Source organism: Gouania willdenowi, chromosome 9 (assembly GCF_900634775.1).
Source record: "Gouania willdenowi chromosome 9, fGouWil2.1, whole genome shotgun sequence".
NCBI lineage: Eukaryota > Metazoa > Chordata > Actinopteri > Blenniiformes > Gobiesocidae > Gouania > Gouania willdenowi.
In genome coordinates this window covers 2,030,943-2,049,807 of record NC_041052.1, presented here as the reverse complement: position 1 = coordinate 2,049,807, position 18,865 = coordinate 2,030,943, and the positions used below count along the sequence as shown (strand labels likewise).

The following is an 18,865-nucleotide window of genomic DNA, read 5'->3' as shown; positions in this document are numbered from 1 at the left end:
GTATGTTTGAAAACAAATTTATGTTTTAAAATCTACGAAGGTTTAAACTTTGAGTGTTTAAACAAGAAAGAAATAATAATCCCTGTCTGAGAAAAGTGTATAAAGTGTGTGAGGAGGAGTTTTACAGCCTCAAAACATGTATATTAATTGTAAAAAATAAAGCTGACTACTATGCTGATTTCACCTATTATGGGTTATTTTTAGAACGTAACCCCCACGATAAATGAGGGACTACAGTATAAGCCTTTTCACACTCTCGCACTGGTTCAGTTCTTCCGCAGTAGGTCAAAGGTCAAGAAGGATAAACTCGCCATGGCTGACCGTGCAGAAAGCGAGTCTGACAAAGATTTTTATAATTTTACCCATTGGAGCGTTGAATCCTTCAAAGTTTTTTTGAGTAAACATAGTATCGGTCTCCGAGGCAGAAAGACCGAGTTAGCTGCTAAAGCTAATGTTGCTAAAGCTAATGCTGCTAAAGCTAATGCTGCACACAAACTGAAAATTCTGTTTTGTTCCTGACTTTTCAAACTGTTTCAGCTGATGGTATTCACTAATCGACCTGTTCATCTTATGCACTTGCTTCAAATTTGTAAATTGATTTAAAATAATAGCTTAATCAAAAAAATAATCATGGACCTGGTTAGTGAATGGTGGACCTCGTAAATGTACCTTTTAATATTCAGAACTCATACGGTCCTTTTCACACAGAAATCTCTCTTGTCCCATCAATAATAATATAAATACATTTTATTTATAGGCGCTTTTCAAAAACACATTACAGTTGTTAAAACAACTAAACAAGTCAGAAAAATAAACCCAAGAAACCCACAACAACAATAAGGTTAATACAGAAAATACGTAACAATCAAAAGTTAAAAGCTTGAGAGAGGAGTGTGGAAACAGAGGAGGTCTGTAGCTTTGGTATGGCTCCTCCCATCGGTTTTACTAAAGTGCTCAGATATGTGCATCATTACCAGGTAGAGTCCTAATCTGCCCGCTGGAGACCCAGGAAGTCAGTGTTTTCATTCACCAGCAGGATTGAAGCTAGGGGAACCCCCTAGCTTCAATCCTGCTGCTGAGCTTCTCCCATTGGTTTTTAAAAGTGCTCAGATCAAAATCAGCATCAGCGGAAAACCCTGGACACTTCTATGAGTCTGAATATGTGTAATATTAATAATATGAACACTATTCAAATGCTGTTAGGTTGGAAATATGAACAGAGTGAACCAGCTTGTTTACATTTGTATCCCTCTTTACCTATGACCCCCCCAGGTCGCGTATGCCCAGTTCCAGAGTGTGAAAAGACTTATTGGTATGTGTCAATGATTCGGTACTACCAACTGTCGCATTATTTGATACACAAATAAATGAGAAAACAACATCAATGGAAACTGCCAAAAAAAAGATCAAATTGTGCGAGGCATAATCATAATCTACGTAGAATTACCTTTGAAACAATATATCACACGACTATGTTCCCATAAATTTGGAAATTACTAAAAATAGGGGGTGGGCCCTAGGGCCCTATTAAAAAAAAAAGGGCTCCGAGCATCTCATTATATTCATACCATACTGCATTCCGATCTAACGAGAACTAAGGGAGGAGTAGTCATTTGAAAAATGGGTCCCATTTATATTGATTCGGTACCACCAACCGTCGTAATATTTGACACGCAAATAAATGAAATTTTTTGGGGCCCAAATCAAAAATCGGGCTCCGATCGTTGATGCGTACACCAATCCACAGATTATAGCTACCACATTTTAGTTCGATCCGTTCACAAATAACAGAGGAGTGATTTTAACTAGTGTACGCAACAATAAGAAGAACAAAGTGAGGGCGTTCTGAGTCCGGTAGCCCGGTGTCATGTACTGAGTATGCATTGTACTGAGATTGTATATACGCGCACACGCGTACTACTGGAAAATTAATTTTTGCTAGAAAAAATAATTCATTTTAGTTTATTTTTGTTTTCAAAGTGAACGGACACGTGTTTTGTTTGTTTATTGGATTATGTTAGGGTTATAATCTCAGTACATGACACCACCTTAAATATATTATTAGGGAGGGGAGCTCAGACTCATGGCCCTAATGTTTATTTCAGCCATGATGTATCGCCATGGCAACGGGACGGATGAGTGATGAACGGAGTCGCTTCACTTCCTCCTTGAATTTGCATTGCTTTCATTTAGGGATGCACGATATATTAGATTGTTGACCAATAATCCCCCCACATCTAATCTAATGTAGTTTATTTCTGTAGTGGAATTATTCTGCAGACCCTTCATCATGTTGACTTACATTAAAACAAATCTGAAAACGATGCAACATCATTAATCATTCCTTGTGCAAAATTAAAAAAATACTTCAACTGTGTGTAAAGCGTTCTATAAAACATGTTGTATTTATTTATTCATGACGATTGTTTCCAAACCAAACAATGAAGATACCTGTAGCCAACTCTACTTCAGTTATTGATACCTGATTACTTTTATTTATTAGGTAAAATCATAGTGTAGGCCTCAAAGATCAATCAATCAAACAACATTCACTCCAAAAAGCTGCAATTTCAAACTTTTTCAAGCAAATGGTCTTTGATATTTTAGATGATTGAGGCGTATACAATGATTTTATCTCATAAGAAATGATCAAAGGTAGCAGCTTTAAAAGTTTGTATATGAGTGGTGAAAACTACATTTTTTAATACTAGTTCCAAGCATTCTGTCAGAGCTATATATGAGGGGGAGAAATGATACATTCATTGACTAATTTTACTTTGAGATTGTTGAGTTTACACACTCTTTAGGTCCTATAAAAATCTATTTTATTTTTTCCAAATTCCATGTTTTCCACATTAATTTTCTAAAATTCCTTTTTTTTTATTTAAAAAAATATTTCATCAGTTATTTGTTTTTTTTTAAAGAAAATATTGGTTTTCAACTCCTGGGAGGAAACATAATAAATAATAATTTAAAAAAAACATATTTAAACAAAAATGTATGTAAAAATACACCTAATTTTCCCTCAGGGATCAATGGTTTGCTGAATCTGAGCAGGTTCATTGATTAAGTTTAAGACCTGTATTCACAAGGTGAATATGTATTTGGCAATTGAAAAAAATGACAACCTGTATCTGGATTTATTGACAAGTTTGTTCTTTTTACTAAATTGAAAGTAATAATGCAGGAAAAACAGAAGACTGACCTTGACCTTAAGTATGACCTTGAGCGAAGGTCACACAAGAAAATGTTGTTCAATGGTACCAGTCTGAGCACTGTATGTCAATTTGTGGCCAAGTTATAAGAAAATATTAAGTATTTAGTTTTTTTTGTGAGGTCATGAACTTTGACCCCTAACGATATTTGGTTGGTCGTACAGCTTTTCATAAATGTAAGCATCGAACTTGTACAATAAAAATTTGTAGAGATATGGAAAATTTTGGTTTTTGACACTTGGCGCGACCCTGACCTTGACATTTTGCCTCCAAAAAAGGTCGACTGCACATCCTTGACATTGTCCCTATGAGATGACATACGTGTCATTAGTGCAGCATTAATAGACTAGGAGGAGTTCCACGATAAAGGAGTTGTGGAAGAAAAATAATATTAACTCCTACTAGAACAATATATTTGGCAATTTTCAATTGTCAAATACAATTATATTGGCAGAATGGCGATACTTAACTTTAAAGGCGATATCGGCTGATACGATAACATCGTGCATCCCTATTTTCAGTGCAACGCAGACAAAAACATCTTCCAGCCACATGCTGCTGCTGCTGCTCTGTAATCATTTCTTTGCATACTTTATCTATCCTATATAATAATGTAGTAATCAGGCCAGTTAATTAGGCTTTGGTTCCCATAGGTTGTCACTATAGGGCCTCACAGACTTTTCTCCAGCGTAGCTACATAGCTAACTGCTACAAGGGGAGAATAAATGATGATTCCTGCATTTGTTTGTAGGTAAAGAAAAAAAAAAAGCTTGTGAGAAATGGTTTCGAGGCAACGTCTCCCCAGATATTTAGAAAAACGTGGAGCAGGAAGTCGTTTCCTCTTGGTAATACTGACAAATACATTTAGCACGTATGCTAATTAGAAAACACACTACATCCAGTGTGGGCGTCAGAAGACTAAACCGTTGCATTTACTGTATATTTACGTTTCCCCACATGCACAGAGCGTAGCTAGGCTAATGTTAGCTCATCAGCATAAAGAAGGGAATCCAGCACAAAACCTCAACATGACTAAATCCCTTCCTCCACGCCTTTTATCCTCACATTTGAATAAGAAATACAGTATGTACATATATTTATCAAACACCACTGATCCTCGTACACACACCGAGGAGGAAGACTGTCAGTGTTAGGAGGGAATCTGTTCTCAGATCTGGACTTCTTCTTCTGGAATGATCCAACTAACGAAGTAAGACACAATTGTTTTTTGTTTGTATTTTTTTACCTTCAAAAATATAATTTGTAACTCCCAAATACCAGATTCAACCTTTTTTAAATAAATATTTTCCAAAAGCAGGTTTTTATAATTAACTTTGTAAATCAAACTTGAACTTAAGCCTGACTTATATTTAAATTTTATAAGAATCTTGAATATGAAAAAAAAAAATTATAAAAAATAAATGAGTTAACAGAACTGCAGAAAACACCATAAAATGAAGTTATTTTAAAGAAATATATTGTAAAAAAAAAACAACAATCAAATTGAAATTTTGTTTTATTACAACACTGAATATGTTAAAAAAACAAACATTAATTAAAAAAAAAAAAAGATTTTGGGATAAAAAGCAATTTTCAATCACACACACAAAAAAAAACGTGACATATTGTGAATTGATATTTTCCCCCACTATAGAGAGAGATATAGATATATATATATAGAGAGAGAAAGAGAGAGAAATATATATACAGTATACATAGATAGATATATAGATACTGTAGATGTGCTTATGTTGGGCTGTTTTATTATGGAAGCATATCTGTACTATTTAAATTTAAAATGGATGAACAGAAATGCTTTTTCATTTTCAAACTATAGCGGCATTTTTTTTTTTTTACTCAATCAATTATTAATAATGCAGCAACAACCTTCAATGAATTAGCCTTTTTGCTAATGCATTTTAAATTTCAAATTTTCCATTTCAAATTGAATTTTGGTACCTATTTGCTGGGCCATCTTTTGAAAATTAAAACTTAATTGTAATTTCCTTTATCATCATTTTAACTAAGTTACAAAATGAGCAACATTGAAGAAGAAAATGAAAATGCAGTTTGGATTATTTATTATTCATTTTATTTACGAGTTAAAAAAAATGCCGCTATAATCTGAAAAAATAAAAATAAATAAAAAAATTCTGTGAATCCATTAGAAATTGAATTATGGTACAAATATGGTTCCATACTTTATAAACTTAAACATCAGATTTCCTGTAATCTCTCTATTGTATCTATCAGTGATGTCATAGAAGTGGAGATGAAGAATTGACCAGTAATTATGAAAGACTTCACGTCCTGTAGTAACAGTCGTTGACCTTTATCTGGAAGAGACGAACAATCTCACAGCACTTGATACTTAATCAAACTGGCCTTTAAATCACAATGACACCAGTACCAGCTACTGTGTGTGTGTGTGTGTGTGTGTGTGCGCTACACGCTGCTGAAGGTATCGATGTCACACAAACCTTATTTTAGTCAAGTACAAGTTGTAAAAGCAGCATTAGGGAAACTAAGGCTTACTTTTTTCTAATGCTGTGCAATATATCGATATATATCGCAGTGACATAAAAAAGTCTTCCGAACGATAAAACCCTCTATTGTTTATATCGCTAATTTAATGTGTGTGGTCTTGGTTCCACTCAGGCTAATCTACCCACCACATGTTTACATCACCTCTACTATCATATTTGATCTTTGATGGAGTAAAATTCACTACAGGTACGGTTTTAAAATGATAGCAGTGGCCATTAATAATGGTTTTTGTGCCCCCTGGTGGCATTTCTACATACAAACATACAAATCAGAACATATAACAGTATATGTAGCAAAAGTCAAAAATATTCCTTCATTGAGAAGATTCTTAAAAGAGAAGTACCATTTATTTAAATTGTTTATATATAATAAACAGCAATTTTCCATTCATTTAATGTAATTTTAAGGAAAAAATATTACATCAGGATATATATCATTATCAAGATATAAATCTATCAATATCCACAGGTGTAAAGATTACAGATATATCCTACTCAAGTACAAATACTGTTACTTGATCAAAATTGTACTCAAATAACACAAGTACAAGTTATTTATACAGAAAATATGAAGTACAAGTAAAAAGTAGATCAATTAAATAGTATTTAAAGTAAAAGTTACTAGTTACTTTCACCCCCCACATTTATTTTCTGTAATAAATCTTGCCACGATCTGTATAAAATAAAAGGTTTGTCAAATGGTACAATTCTTTTTTCAATAAAATAACACCAATGGATTAAACTCAAAGTGAAAAAAATTCATTACGCAATAGGTTCAATCTGATTGGTCCGATATGATGTGATGCATTACGTTTATTCTGATTGGTCGGTTACGATGTGATGCGTTACGTTTACGGTAATCTGATTGGTTGACTACGATGTGATGCATTACGTTTAATCTGATTGGTCTGCTATGATGTGATGCGTTACGTTTACGGTAATCTGATTCGTTGACGACGATGTGATGCATTACTTTAATCTGATTGGTCTGCTATGATGTGATGCATTAGATTTAATCTGAATGGTTGGCTATGATGTGATGGATTAGGTTTAATCTGATTGGTCGGCTATGATGTGATGCATTACATTTAATCTGAATGGTTGGCTATGATGTGATGCAATACGTTTAATCTGATTGGTCTGCTATGATGTGATACATTTGATTGGTCTCTGGTCATTTCATTTTTTGTAGTTCAACAATGTCCATTGATCATTTTATATAATAATTTACTCAGTAATGGTTGGGTGTAGAAATGTAATGAATTACTTTACTTCTTTTAAAACATACTTATAATAATACTTAAGAACAAGTACAATTACTGATTTTAGAAATATACTGAAAAAAATTACAAGTACCCATCAAAGCAACTCAATTACAGTAATGTGAGTACTTGTAATCCATTACTTTACTATAAAATGTTCTCCATATTGTACAGCCCTGCTCTGGATGAATTATGTTCTTTAGATTCCTACACGAGCTCATCATCAAGCTCTGTTTCTGCCTCACAGTTCAGATGTGCCTCCTCCTCCTCCTCCCACAGCTGGAGCGACAGAAAGGTATAAAGGGTGTTAGGAGCTGGATCTCAGCGGGCCGCCCTGTCACAGCTCTGCCTTCTCATCACTCACTGGGGGAACCTACTTACCAGTCACACACACACACACACTAGCAATCACACACACACACACACACACACACACACACACACACACACACACACACACACACACACACACACACACACACACACACACACACACACACACACACACACACACACACACACACACACACACACACACACACACACACACACACACACACACACACACTAGCAATCACACACACACGTAGGCAAACGTGGCTGGAGAGCAGCAGATTAACCTGAGGGACAGGAGCGAGGACGCTGCCTCTCCGTGAAGGACAAACCCAGTGCTGTGGAGGGGGAGGGGCCAGTCACAGGGACGAATGAAATCCCACCGCATAAATATGCATGAGCCATCTCACCTGTCTGAGCGCGACTCATCTATGTGTGTGTGTATGTGTGTGTGTGTGGAACCTGTAGGGGAGGGGGAGGAGAATGTGGGGGAGGTTTGGTTTTCATTGGTTAGAGTGAGACATGATGCAGTGTGAGAGCTGCTCTTTGAACCCTGAACACGCCCTGCTAAACTCCATCACCTGCTTCAACACACACACACGTGCACACACACTGCCTTGCACATCAGGTCCCAGGTGAGAATTACTCTGCTTCACCCCCACAATGTCATTCAGAGCTTCATGTGCACTTTCATTTGTTGTGGGTTTCTTTTCCTCCCCGCTTTAAAATGTAAATACATAAATTCCAGTTTATGTTAAAATGTTTTTAATTTTCAAAATGCGAGCGAGATCATACGTTAAAATTCTTAATAGATCATATAGAGACTAGAGATGGAGATAAAGAGACAGAGACATACTGTACATAACTAGACAAGACTTGTATTTGCCAGTTGAATACGTATTGTTGACAACCTGTATCTGTTGACAAGTTTGTTTTTTTACTAATTAAATTGAAAGTAATAATGCAGGGCAAACAGAAAGCTGACCTTGACCTTAAATATGACCATGAGCAAAGGAAATGTTGTTCAATGGTACCAGTCTGAGCACTGTATCTCAATTTGTGGCCAAGTTACAGTGAAAAAAGTATTTTGTTTTGGCTGTATGGAGGTCTCACTTCGTTCACTTTTCTGAGGAGTTCTTGACCTTAAATATGACCTTGAGCAAAGTTCAAGGTCACACATTGAAAAAAAATATTGTTCAATGGTGGTCAAGTTATAGGAAAAGAAGTTTTTTTTTCCATTAACTTTGACCCCTACCGATCTTTTCACTGGTAGGTTCGGTCCAATTAAATAAAATACTCCACTTAGGATGAGCTTTTTGTAAATGTAAGCATTGAGCTTGTACAATAAATATTCGTAGAGATATGGACATTTTTGGTTTTTGACATTTGATGCGACCTTGACATTTTGGCTCCAAAAAAGGTCGACTGCACATCCTTGACATTGTCCCTATGAGATGACATACGTGTCATTAGTGCTGCATTAGGAGGAGTTCCACGACAAAGGAGTTGTGGAAGAAAAATAATAAGAACTCCTATGGGAAAAATGTATATACCGTATATACTGTATAAAGAGAGAGATGGAGAGGGAGAGGGACTGCACTTTATTTTTATACATATGTGATAGATTCTTAATAAATATTATATATTGACAAAACGATTGTGCTTTATTTCCTCCTTGCTTTAAAAGAAATCAATTTCAAATGTATGTTAAATTGTTTTTAATTTTCAAAATGCTTGCGAGATAATACGTTAAAATTCCTAATAGATCAGAATTTTGGTGAAAAATGTAAATCCTTTTTTATGCTTTGATACATATATATATAAAGAGATATATAGCACTTAATAGATCAGAATTTAGGTGAAAAACATAAATCCTTTTTATGCTTTAAAGCCTCACTGCTTCCATTTATACTGGTTTATTCCTCTCCATCAGAGCTGAGAACCAATCAGGAATGGGAGCCCAGTGCGTCCACTGTGATTGGACGGCCTTATGAAGACGGAGCGATCAGATAAGTATCAGTGATGGAAGGTCAACCAGGTACTCATACGAACCCTCCTTCTCCTCAATCCCTTCTCCTCGTCGAGGAGGGAAAGAAAAGAAGAAGAAGAAACTAAGGATGCGTGAGGCTGGTAACCATGGTTACCCATTAGCCCAGAGCCCAGTGATAGAGGGTTGAGGTTTACAGAGAATAGGCCACTTGTAGTGTTGCATTCACCGCGGATGGCGAGAGGAGGAGCTTAAGTGTTTTCTTTAGCCAGTGAGAGGCTCAGAATTATTATGACCTGCACGGGCACAAAATTGATACATAAACATAAAATGATGACAGAGACAGACACAACAACCATTAAAACAAACAAAATGACTACAAAAACACAAAGCAAGACATTACAAAATGGCTCCAAAGACACATACTGTTTATTAACTACACAAAATGACAGGTAAATACAAAAAACAGCAACAAAATGACAGAAAGCGACCCCAAAAACACACAAATCGACAATTTTCCCCTTGTATTAATGGTCTCATTGGTCATTATTGTAAATGCTAACATGAATTTTAATCATGTGGCCCTCGAGTCATATACAATTGCATTTTTGTGGCCCCCGCTATGATAGTTGCACAGCCCTGATTCAGAGCAACCAAAAGCAGCATAAGTTATCCTTTTGACTGAAAAAGCTGCTAAATGATCTAAAAAGCTGCTAAATGATCTAAAAAGCTGCTAAATGATCTAAAACTCAGACTGAATCTTTCACTCCAATAGAAAACAATGGGATGTTTACGTGCAGTGAGGCCGTGTGACATCATCAATCACATGATTTCAAGATGGAGGAACACAGGCTGTAAAGAAGTTCCATTTTTAAAAGGCAATTAAATGAATATGGTGCACAATAATGTGTTTTATTAGTCATACATCTTCTAATGAATACATTTGAAAGATTTTAGGCCAGATTTGTAAAAACAGGGGAGTGATAGGTTGTTGTGAGCTAGCAGACGCTGCTCTAACAGCTCTACTTCCACTACAGCGTGTCTAACACAAACACGGAGCTGTCCACCCATTTCTCCCATCCGACCCCCTTTTCTTTTCCTCTCCGATGCACCTTAAGTCGCCCCACTCCCTCCCACCATTAACCTGTCTCCACCTTCCCTCTCTCACTCTGCCTGTTCCACCCATTCATTTCACCCTCGTTCTGTCAGGAATACCCCCCCCCCCCCCCCCCCCCCCCCCCCCGCTCTATAATTTCACCCATATGTCAGCACACCCTTTGTTCTTTGTCACTCACTTTCTGCACCCCAGCTTCTTCTCCACCCTCGGCCTTATCTTTCCTCTCTCCCTCCTTGACTTTCTTCTCTCTGCCTGTCTGCTCTATTAAAATATTCAGAGTTGAATAAGAAGCAGAAGCAGCAGCTCGGGGAGATGTCAGTCTGTCTGTGTCAGTCTGTCTGTGTTTCTGGACGAGTTTTTGACCAACAAAGCCATGTGGTGTCACAACATCTCTCTGCCTATCAGAGCAAATCAGAGAGATGACGGAATAGGAAGTGAATCCTATCTAGGCCAAGTACATCTTTTCATTCCTTTCAATGGATGAAGTGTGTTTTTGTTGTGTGATCAAATGGTTGACATGGTCAGAGACAACGCCACGAAGACACTCCGAGTTCAAAATGGCACAAAATGTGTTTGATGTTTGTTTCCTTATGGAAAACAAACGTATTTAAATACTAGGGATGCACCGAAATGAAAATTATTGATGGAAACCAAAAACAGAAAATGAGAAAACCAAGTCCGGAAACCGAAACATCAAAATAAATGATTATTCCAATTATTATTATAATGAAATTTATGATTATCGTGTACTAACCTCACTATTAAAGCATTGTAACTGTATAAATTAATATTATTGCTTCAGGTTTAAATGGCAAATGATACATCCTGTCTTTAGTCTCTCTTTTCTCCTGCAGGGAGAAATATTCAAATAATCAATTGTAATCAAAGCATACATTACAAATAAAACGATTATTCAAATGCTAAGTTACACAAAATACTGTAGGGAATCTGATTTTTTCCGTGATCGCGGAAAACAGACGGAAAAGTCAAACTTCACATTCTGAAACAGAATATCAATTTCTTTAATAAAAGCCAGGACCAGATATGGAATTACCTCCCATTCATGTATCACACATTTACACGCTATTTTTACTCGGAAAACAAGTGACTTAATGTTTGGCAAATGTAGACAATGGAGGAATATGTCAAATTTCTCACATAAAATAGTTCAAAATCTTGCTCTAAATAATCACATGGCTGTGCAGGATTTCGTGCTATATTAAATAGAAAATGAAAAAAGCCACGGATTGAACCCTTGCATAGATGTTTAGGGACCATATCACACATTTCCATGATATTTTACCTGTAAAACCAATGGCTGAGTGTAGTTATTAGTTTATAACTATTATCTAGGAACTGTGATTTAGAGTTGACCCTTTTCTGTGTCATTTCTATCTCCGTTTCATCATCTTTTCCTGTTTAGACAACTTTACTTGCTATTAAACCTCCTGAAAGTGTACCAAACTTAGGATTAATTACTGTTATTAATTTTATATTTACATGCTTCAGCTGATTTAAGGTTTACGCTGAAAATCCCGCCTGATTATGTCACAAGAATGTCAGTTAGCTCAAAAATTGACTTCCCAACACATTTCTGGTATGGAAAAGTTTCCTGCATTGCATTATGGGATGTGTCTTGTAGACGGATGCATAAAAGTGTTTTTACTTTATTCTTACTGTGATTTCTTGTGTTTGCCGCCCCCCCAAAAAAACTGACAAAGTGACTTTCCAACATATTTCTGGTGTTTTCACCAAAACTTGAGGCAAAACAATGGCGGATGTTTTTTTGAGGTTTACACTGAAAGATCAAAATATGGAGAAATGAAATGTCTGAGGGAGTGAGGCGATATCACTGTGAACAAACTACAACAAAAATGGAGTCAAATCAATCACAAGAAATCGGTTAAAAAATGGTAAGTTTGGTGGAGTTGCAAAAAAAGGGTAAAAATAAGCAAAACCCGGCTCGAATTGCACAGAAAATATTCTTAGTTTCTTACAGGCACGTGGACTCCACATCCCACAATGCAATGCACCAAACTTTTTCGACAATGTCAATAAAGGAGAGTTCACAGTGAAGATAAAAAACAAACTTTGAAGCAGACATTTCAACCTTTTACATCATTGATCTATGAGGCTTTAAGTTTAAAAGCAACATTTTGAGTGAAGAAATATTTTAATCAATAATAATTTCAAATATCTTCAACTTCAAATAACTTCAAATATCTGACTATCACAACCTACAGGAAACGATCACATCTGCTGATAAAACAAGGATCACTAAAATATAGAGAGGAGACGTGGTTCTCACTTTAAAAACTCTGATAGTGTTTGCAGTTGGCAGAGACGTCTAATTGATATTCAGCTGAAACACACACACACTGATTGGTCCGCTGTGGGTGTGTGTGTGTGTGTGGGTGTGTGGTGTCTAATGGACCTTTGGATCTGGATCCAGGCCCATTTCAGATGTGATGCCATTGAAAGTAAATGTGGCCATCTCTCATTTTCACCATCTATCCGTTCAAATGCCTTTTTAATGAAGTAGTTAAGCCCCCTGTGAAGTACACACACACACACACACACACACACACACACACACACACACACACACACACACACACACACACACACACACACACACACACACACACACACACACACACACACACACACACACACACACACTTACTTTAAAGTCAATACGTTGCAAAGCTACAGATCAATTAGCGTGATTTAGTCGAGTCGCGATGGCGCGAGCTGTTCTTTGTAAACACAGAGCGAGTGGAGGTCCTACCTTCAGCACACTCTGGGGACCACTGGTGGCAGAATACACACTCGTTTGGACCCTCGTCGCTCTTTGTTGTGACTCTTTTTGAGGAAATATGTGGTATGAATCTACACTGGGGCGACACGCAGCCATCTGTTGTTATGAGAGGGCGTGACGGGAAGTACAGAAACTTTGGCTGTGTTGGAAATGTCACACTAACGTACTATACACCAGAGTTTCTCAACCTTTCATCACTTTTTCTCGCCATTTTTTTTCTCCTTTTAATGCTTTTTTGCTACATTACTCACATTTCCCATTTTATAAGTAGTACGTTAGTACGAGTATGATATTTACACACACTTTAATACACAAAGCAGCAGATACCAGGGTTGGGGTCAATTATATTTATTATTGCATAATTGGTAATTAATTACAATTATGACATAATTGTAATTAAGAAAATATATTGTGGTTGTAATCTAATTGAAATTGGGTTCAGGAAATTGACATTGTAATTGGCATGAAAATTCTATAAAAACAGTCAATTACAATTGAATTAAGCATAAACCTGGGGAATAATGTAACAGTTCTATGACGTACACATACATAGTTAAGATATGTTTCTCTTGAAGATCATTTGACCATTTTTGACAGAAAAAAGGCTCAGACACCCACACCAAATGTATTAATACCAATATTTTTATTGATTAGGAAGCAAAACAAGGTAACCAATAGATGAGAAACTAATATGTTTTTGGTGTATTTTAAAAGTTGATTATAGACATGGGTCAAACTGACCCGTTAGCATTAGAGATGCTAACAGAATGCTAACACGAGAGGAAGGTTATGTTTTATGGGCTAATTCATTTCAGGATCTGTCATTGTGATTAATTGAAATTGAACTTTAGCAATTGAAAACATAATTGTAATGGACTTTTAGAGGGAAATTATCATTTTAATTGAGTTTAATTGAAGACTTAATTATAATTGAAAAATTCAATTGAGCCTAGAGCTGCATGATTATGGTCAAAATAATAATCACGATTATTTTGATCAATATCGTTCACGATTAAAAATCACAATTATTTATCATATTAGAGAAAATTGTGATTTATTGCACTGCTTTTAAACAAACAATATGTGTACAGTTTACAGTAATTAATCTTAAAAAAATGTACCCAAGAAATTAAAATGTACCAAAGGCTAATTGAATAAATACACTGTTACAGAGTGCAGAGCCCGTATTTTAAATGTGAATATTGCAGACGATCAGGTTAATCTAATCGGGGTAACAAATTTGTGATCACAATTAAAATTTCGTTGCACGATACCCTCGGTGCCAAATTGTAACGTTCCTACTATACTGGAAATTCTACACGACGGTACTACCGTGGATTACGATACTACCGGTACCAGTTTCCGCTACATATCGGCTGCCTCTACTTTCCTCCCGGCTACTCACCGCACAGTCTAAACTCACTGCACGCTATTTACTTGAAAACAAACCAACATGGCAACCAAAAACTCCACAGCTGCTGAATGATTGGCTGTTTGTCTGTTACTGGTGACGTCCAGAGATATGATAAGCTGTTCCCGCACGCTGGATCTTGCGGCTGATTGGCTGTTCATGTGTTTATGCCCGCAAGAAGGAACTGAAGACAGCTCCGCTTCGACAGAAACTCACTTCAAAACAAACAACAAGCTAAAGTTCTGTCTCGCCTGGATGCGTGCACGGCTTACAATCGCAAACACAAGACAACACATGGCAGAAGCACTGGGCCCGAGCGTTGTCGTCAGTGGCGTCACTAATTTTGCTCAAAAAACCAAACTCCAAAAGTCTCATTTGGAATTATTTTGGCAGTAAACAAGGCAAAGACAGTAAATCAATAGGAGATCTACTGTGCAGGCGCTGTCACCAGCAATAGGAGCCAAAGGAGGGAACAATTTTCTTTTCCCGCACAGACTCAAAGCAATCTATTTTTTATTTTTTTAATTTACAGAGATATTTACAATGTACAATAATATTTACAAATTATATACATACAAAGGAGGGATTACATCCAATCTCATAAAACACCAGTGATGTCACCCAGAAAATACATACAAATATAGTTTTCAGAGGGAATCAGTTCCTGTTTATTGTATTTTATCCTCTATGGTTTATTATGTTAAAGAAGAAGCATTATTGTCAAATAGTTTTGTTTTTAAAAAAAAAATTGTTATTCTAAGTTATTATTTATATTAATTAAACATGAATTGATGTGCAAAGGAATGATTTTTTTTTTTAATTTCAACCATATTCATTTATGAATTTTTTTATTGCTTATATGCTTTTGTTCATGTACTCTTATCATGCACCAAACAACACTATAAGTAATTAATAAGTATTTCTAACTTGTACAAATACATTGCAGTTCATAAAATAATAATAATAATAATAATAAAAGGCTTCAGTATCACAATATTACCCGGAACCGTGATACTTTGTCTGGTATAGTATTGTGACAACTCTAGTTTGACCGTCGTATTTGAGAGTTATAGCGTTTTTTTTTTTTTAATACGGCGCGCTAAATGGCACCAGTCACACAGAAGACTGACCTTGTCCTTAAATATGACCTTGAGCGATGGTCAAAGTCACACATTGAGAGGAAATGTTGCTCAATGTAGCACTGTATCTCAATTTGTGGCCAGGTTATAGGGAAAAAAAGTTATTTTTTTGTGATGTCATGAACTTTGACCCCTACCGATCTTTTTACTGGTAGGTCGTACAGCTTTGGTCCAGTAAAATAAAGTACTCCACTTGAGATTAGCTTTTAAGAAATGTAAGCATCAAACTTGTATGATAAATATTCGTAGAGATATGGAGATTTTTGGTTTTTGACACTTGGCAGACCTTGACCTTGACATTTTGGCACCAATAAAGGTTGTCTGCACATCCTTAACATTGCCCCTATGAGATGATATATGTGTCATTAGTGATATAATAATAGCCTAGGAGGAGTTCTAGGACAAAGGAATTTCAGAAGAAAAATAATAACTCCTGAGAACATTGTACTTGGCAATATTCAATTGCCAAGTACAATAATAGACAGAGTGGGGGTGTGTGTGTGATACGACGACAGGCCGGCGCGTGTTCTCCGTGCACCAGCGTGGAACACCTCTGAGGAACCTCCACCCAGCAGAGAGGAGCAATAGATTAAAACTGCATGGAGCGCACGCACGCACACACAAAAGGAATAGCGCTAAAAATACTTCCTTTTCAGTGAGACATGAAAGGGAGCTGCCGTTCTCCCTGTCCAGTATCGAGCAGCCATTGATTCCAAGACAAAGGCTTACACCTCCTCAAAGCGCTAAGAAAAATAGCAATCATACAGGCAATTATTTTCACATGTGCCTGCAGCGGCCGATAATGTCAGAGCGGCTTCTCTTTCAAAATAAAAGGCAAAAGGAAAGCAAGGCGTCATGGCAGCAAAGGTCCAACGAGTCGGGCCACTGAAGGCCGGGCTTTCATCTGGGCAGCGTTACACGGGGCCCCCACAGAGTGGAGGCAGAGCCTGAGGGAGGGAGGGAGGGACGCGGTCGCCAGGTGCCTTCAAGAAACTAAGAATATTATTTGAACAATTTCAGCCCATTTTTGCTCATTTTTACTCTTTCTGCAATGACACCAAACTTGCCATATTTCATTCTATATTCATCACATTTTCATGCCATATTTTTGCTCTTTTTAATGCATTTTTGCTACATTACTCCCATTTGTGACACTTCTACATTACATTTTGATGACTTTTCTGCACATTTTTTCCACTTCCAAGACATTTTCAGCACTTATAAACCCTTTCCACCACTTTTCCACTTAATATTCACTTTTTACCTCTTTTCACCATTGTTCATGCTTATTTTAGCCAATTTAACCATATTTCTTTATAAACGACATTTACATATTTCTCCCACTTTTAAGCCAATATTGACACTTTGAACCCTTTTTACCACACTTTCTGTTTTTGTCCACTATCACTTACAAGTTTTACTCATTTCTGTGGTTTTTAAAATCCCATTTCACCATCTTTTCCACCACTTTTTGGTCACTTTAAACCCATTTTATTTGTGATTAAAACATAGATTTACATCTTTAAGATGACTATATAGTATTGGTGGGTACAATGTACATTTCAGGAAAGAGTCATGTCTCAGCAAAACCTCCGTCAAACCAAACGCCATCAAATGACACGTCCTCAGACTTCAAAATAAAAGTTGACATATTTTCAAGGAACCGGAAGTACACCATACTCTGTTCTGGCTGTGCTGAGTCCTCTCCCTCAGACTTGGGCCTTTCTGTTTTGATTAAAAGAAGCTCCATATGAGGAGAGGGGATAGAAAGATCTCTGCTGGGCCTGCGTTTTTGTTTTTATGAACCAAGTGTTTTGAATAGAAATCTTCACTGGAAATACTTGAAAGAAGATAAATCCAGAGGGGAGGGGCCTATGGGAAAGCTCAGAAGATGTTACATCAACCACATCAAGCTGGTCCAACTTAAAGAAAATGTTTTTTTTTTTCCCTTCTCTTTATTGTCATTGTAGCTCGGCCCAGGCTGTCACTATTGCTCACGCCCCAGTTTTCTAGAAGTAACAACGTATTGAGAAAAGTGGAAAATGGGAGCACTAAAGCATGGCTAACAGAGGAAGAGGAGGAGGAAGGGTGAAGGGAAGTGGTCACCTACTCCAGCTCTCCTCCTCACTGAGCCCTGAGGTGCACGAGGTTCATGCCTCCAGGCCCTGAGCCCACGCTTGGCCTATCAGTTTAAGATCAAAAAGGACTCGCTTAGGCAAGACATATGGACTGAATAATGCATGGGATTTATTTCCACCAGGCTGGATGTGATGAGTGGAGAGTAGTGGTGGGAGAGGGGAGAAAAAACATGCAGAATACTGCACATATATCTTCATGTTTGCTATATGAAGGCCTTTGATTCTATTGGTGCAATCAGAGGTTTTTCCAGCAGCCAATCGAGCCTCTCCGTCTCTGCAGTGTCACTCACTTTGATGACAGTGAAGACGCTGCTATAGCCTGTAGCTCACTGCAAAGTGGGCCTGTGTGAAGTCTCATTTGAATATAGTCTTAGAGCCAAAGGGGGTTAGCTACCCTGTAATGAATTATAGATACAATGTGGACGCGAGATTCTCTGCAGGAGAAAAAGGAAGAGGTAAACGACAAAGTCAAGTTCAGAAAGAGGAAATACATCTAATTCTGTGCCGCGCATCGGAAATTGCTCCAAAAACACACAATATTACAGATAAATAAACACACAAACAAGAAAACACAGAAAATGAAGTGAAAAATGTACAGAAAAAGATGCACGACAAAGAAAATACACAAAATAATAACAAAAAGTAGAATAAAAATTGACAAAATGACACCAAAAACACAAAAGTAGACTATAATTAAACACAAACACGCAAACACAATAAAACTATAGATAATGACAATAATAATACACAAAATGACTCTGAAAACAACAAAATACACAAAATAAGAAAAAAGATACACAAAAATGACAGGAAAATAAACACACTGACAAATAAAATATACAAAATGATTTTAAAAACAAGCAAGTACACCAGAAAAAAACACAAACACAGAAAAT

At 36.7% G+C, this 18,865-nt stretch overlaps 1 protein-coding gene across 2 annotated transcripts in view; it reads right to left on the bottom strand.

Annotated features, from left to right (window-relative positions):
- ndufaf2 (NADH:ubiquinone oxidoreductase complex assembly factor 2) overlaps positions 1 to 18,865 on the bottom strand; it is a 31,442-nt gene that overhangs the window by 8,984 nt on the left and 3,593 nt on the right. The gene's annotated exons all lie outside the window — the stretch shown is intronic.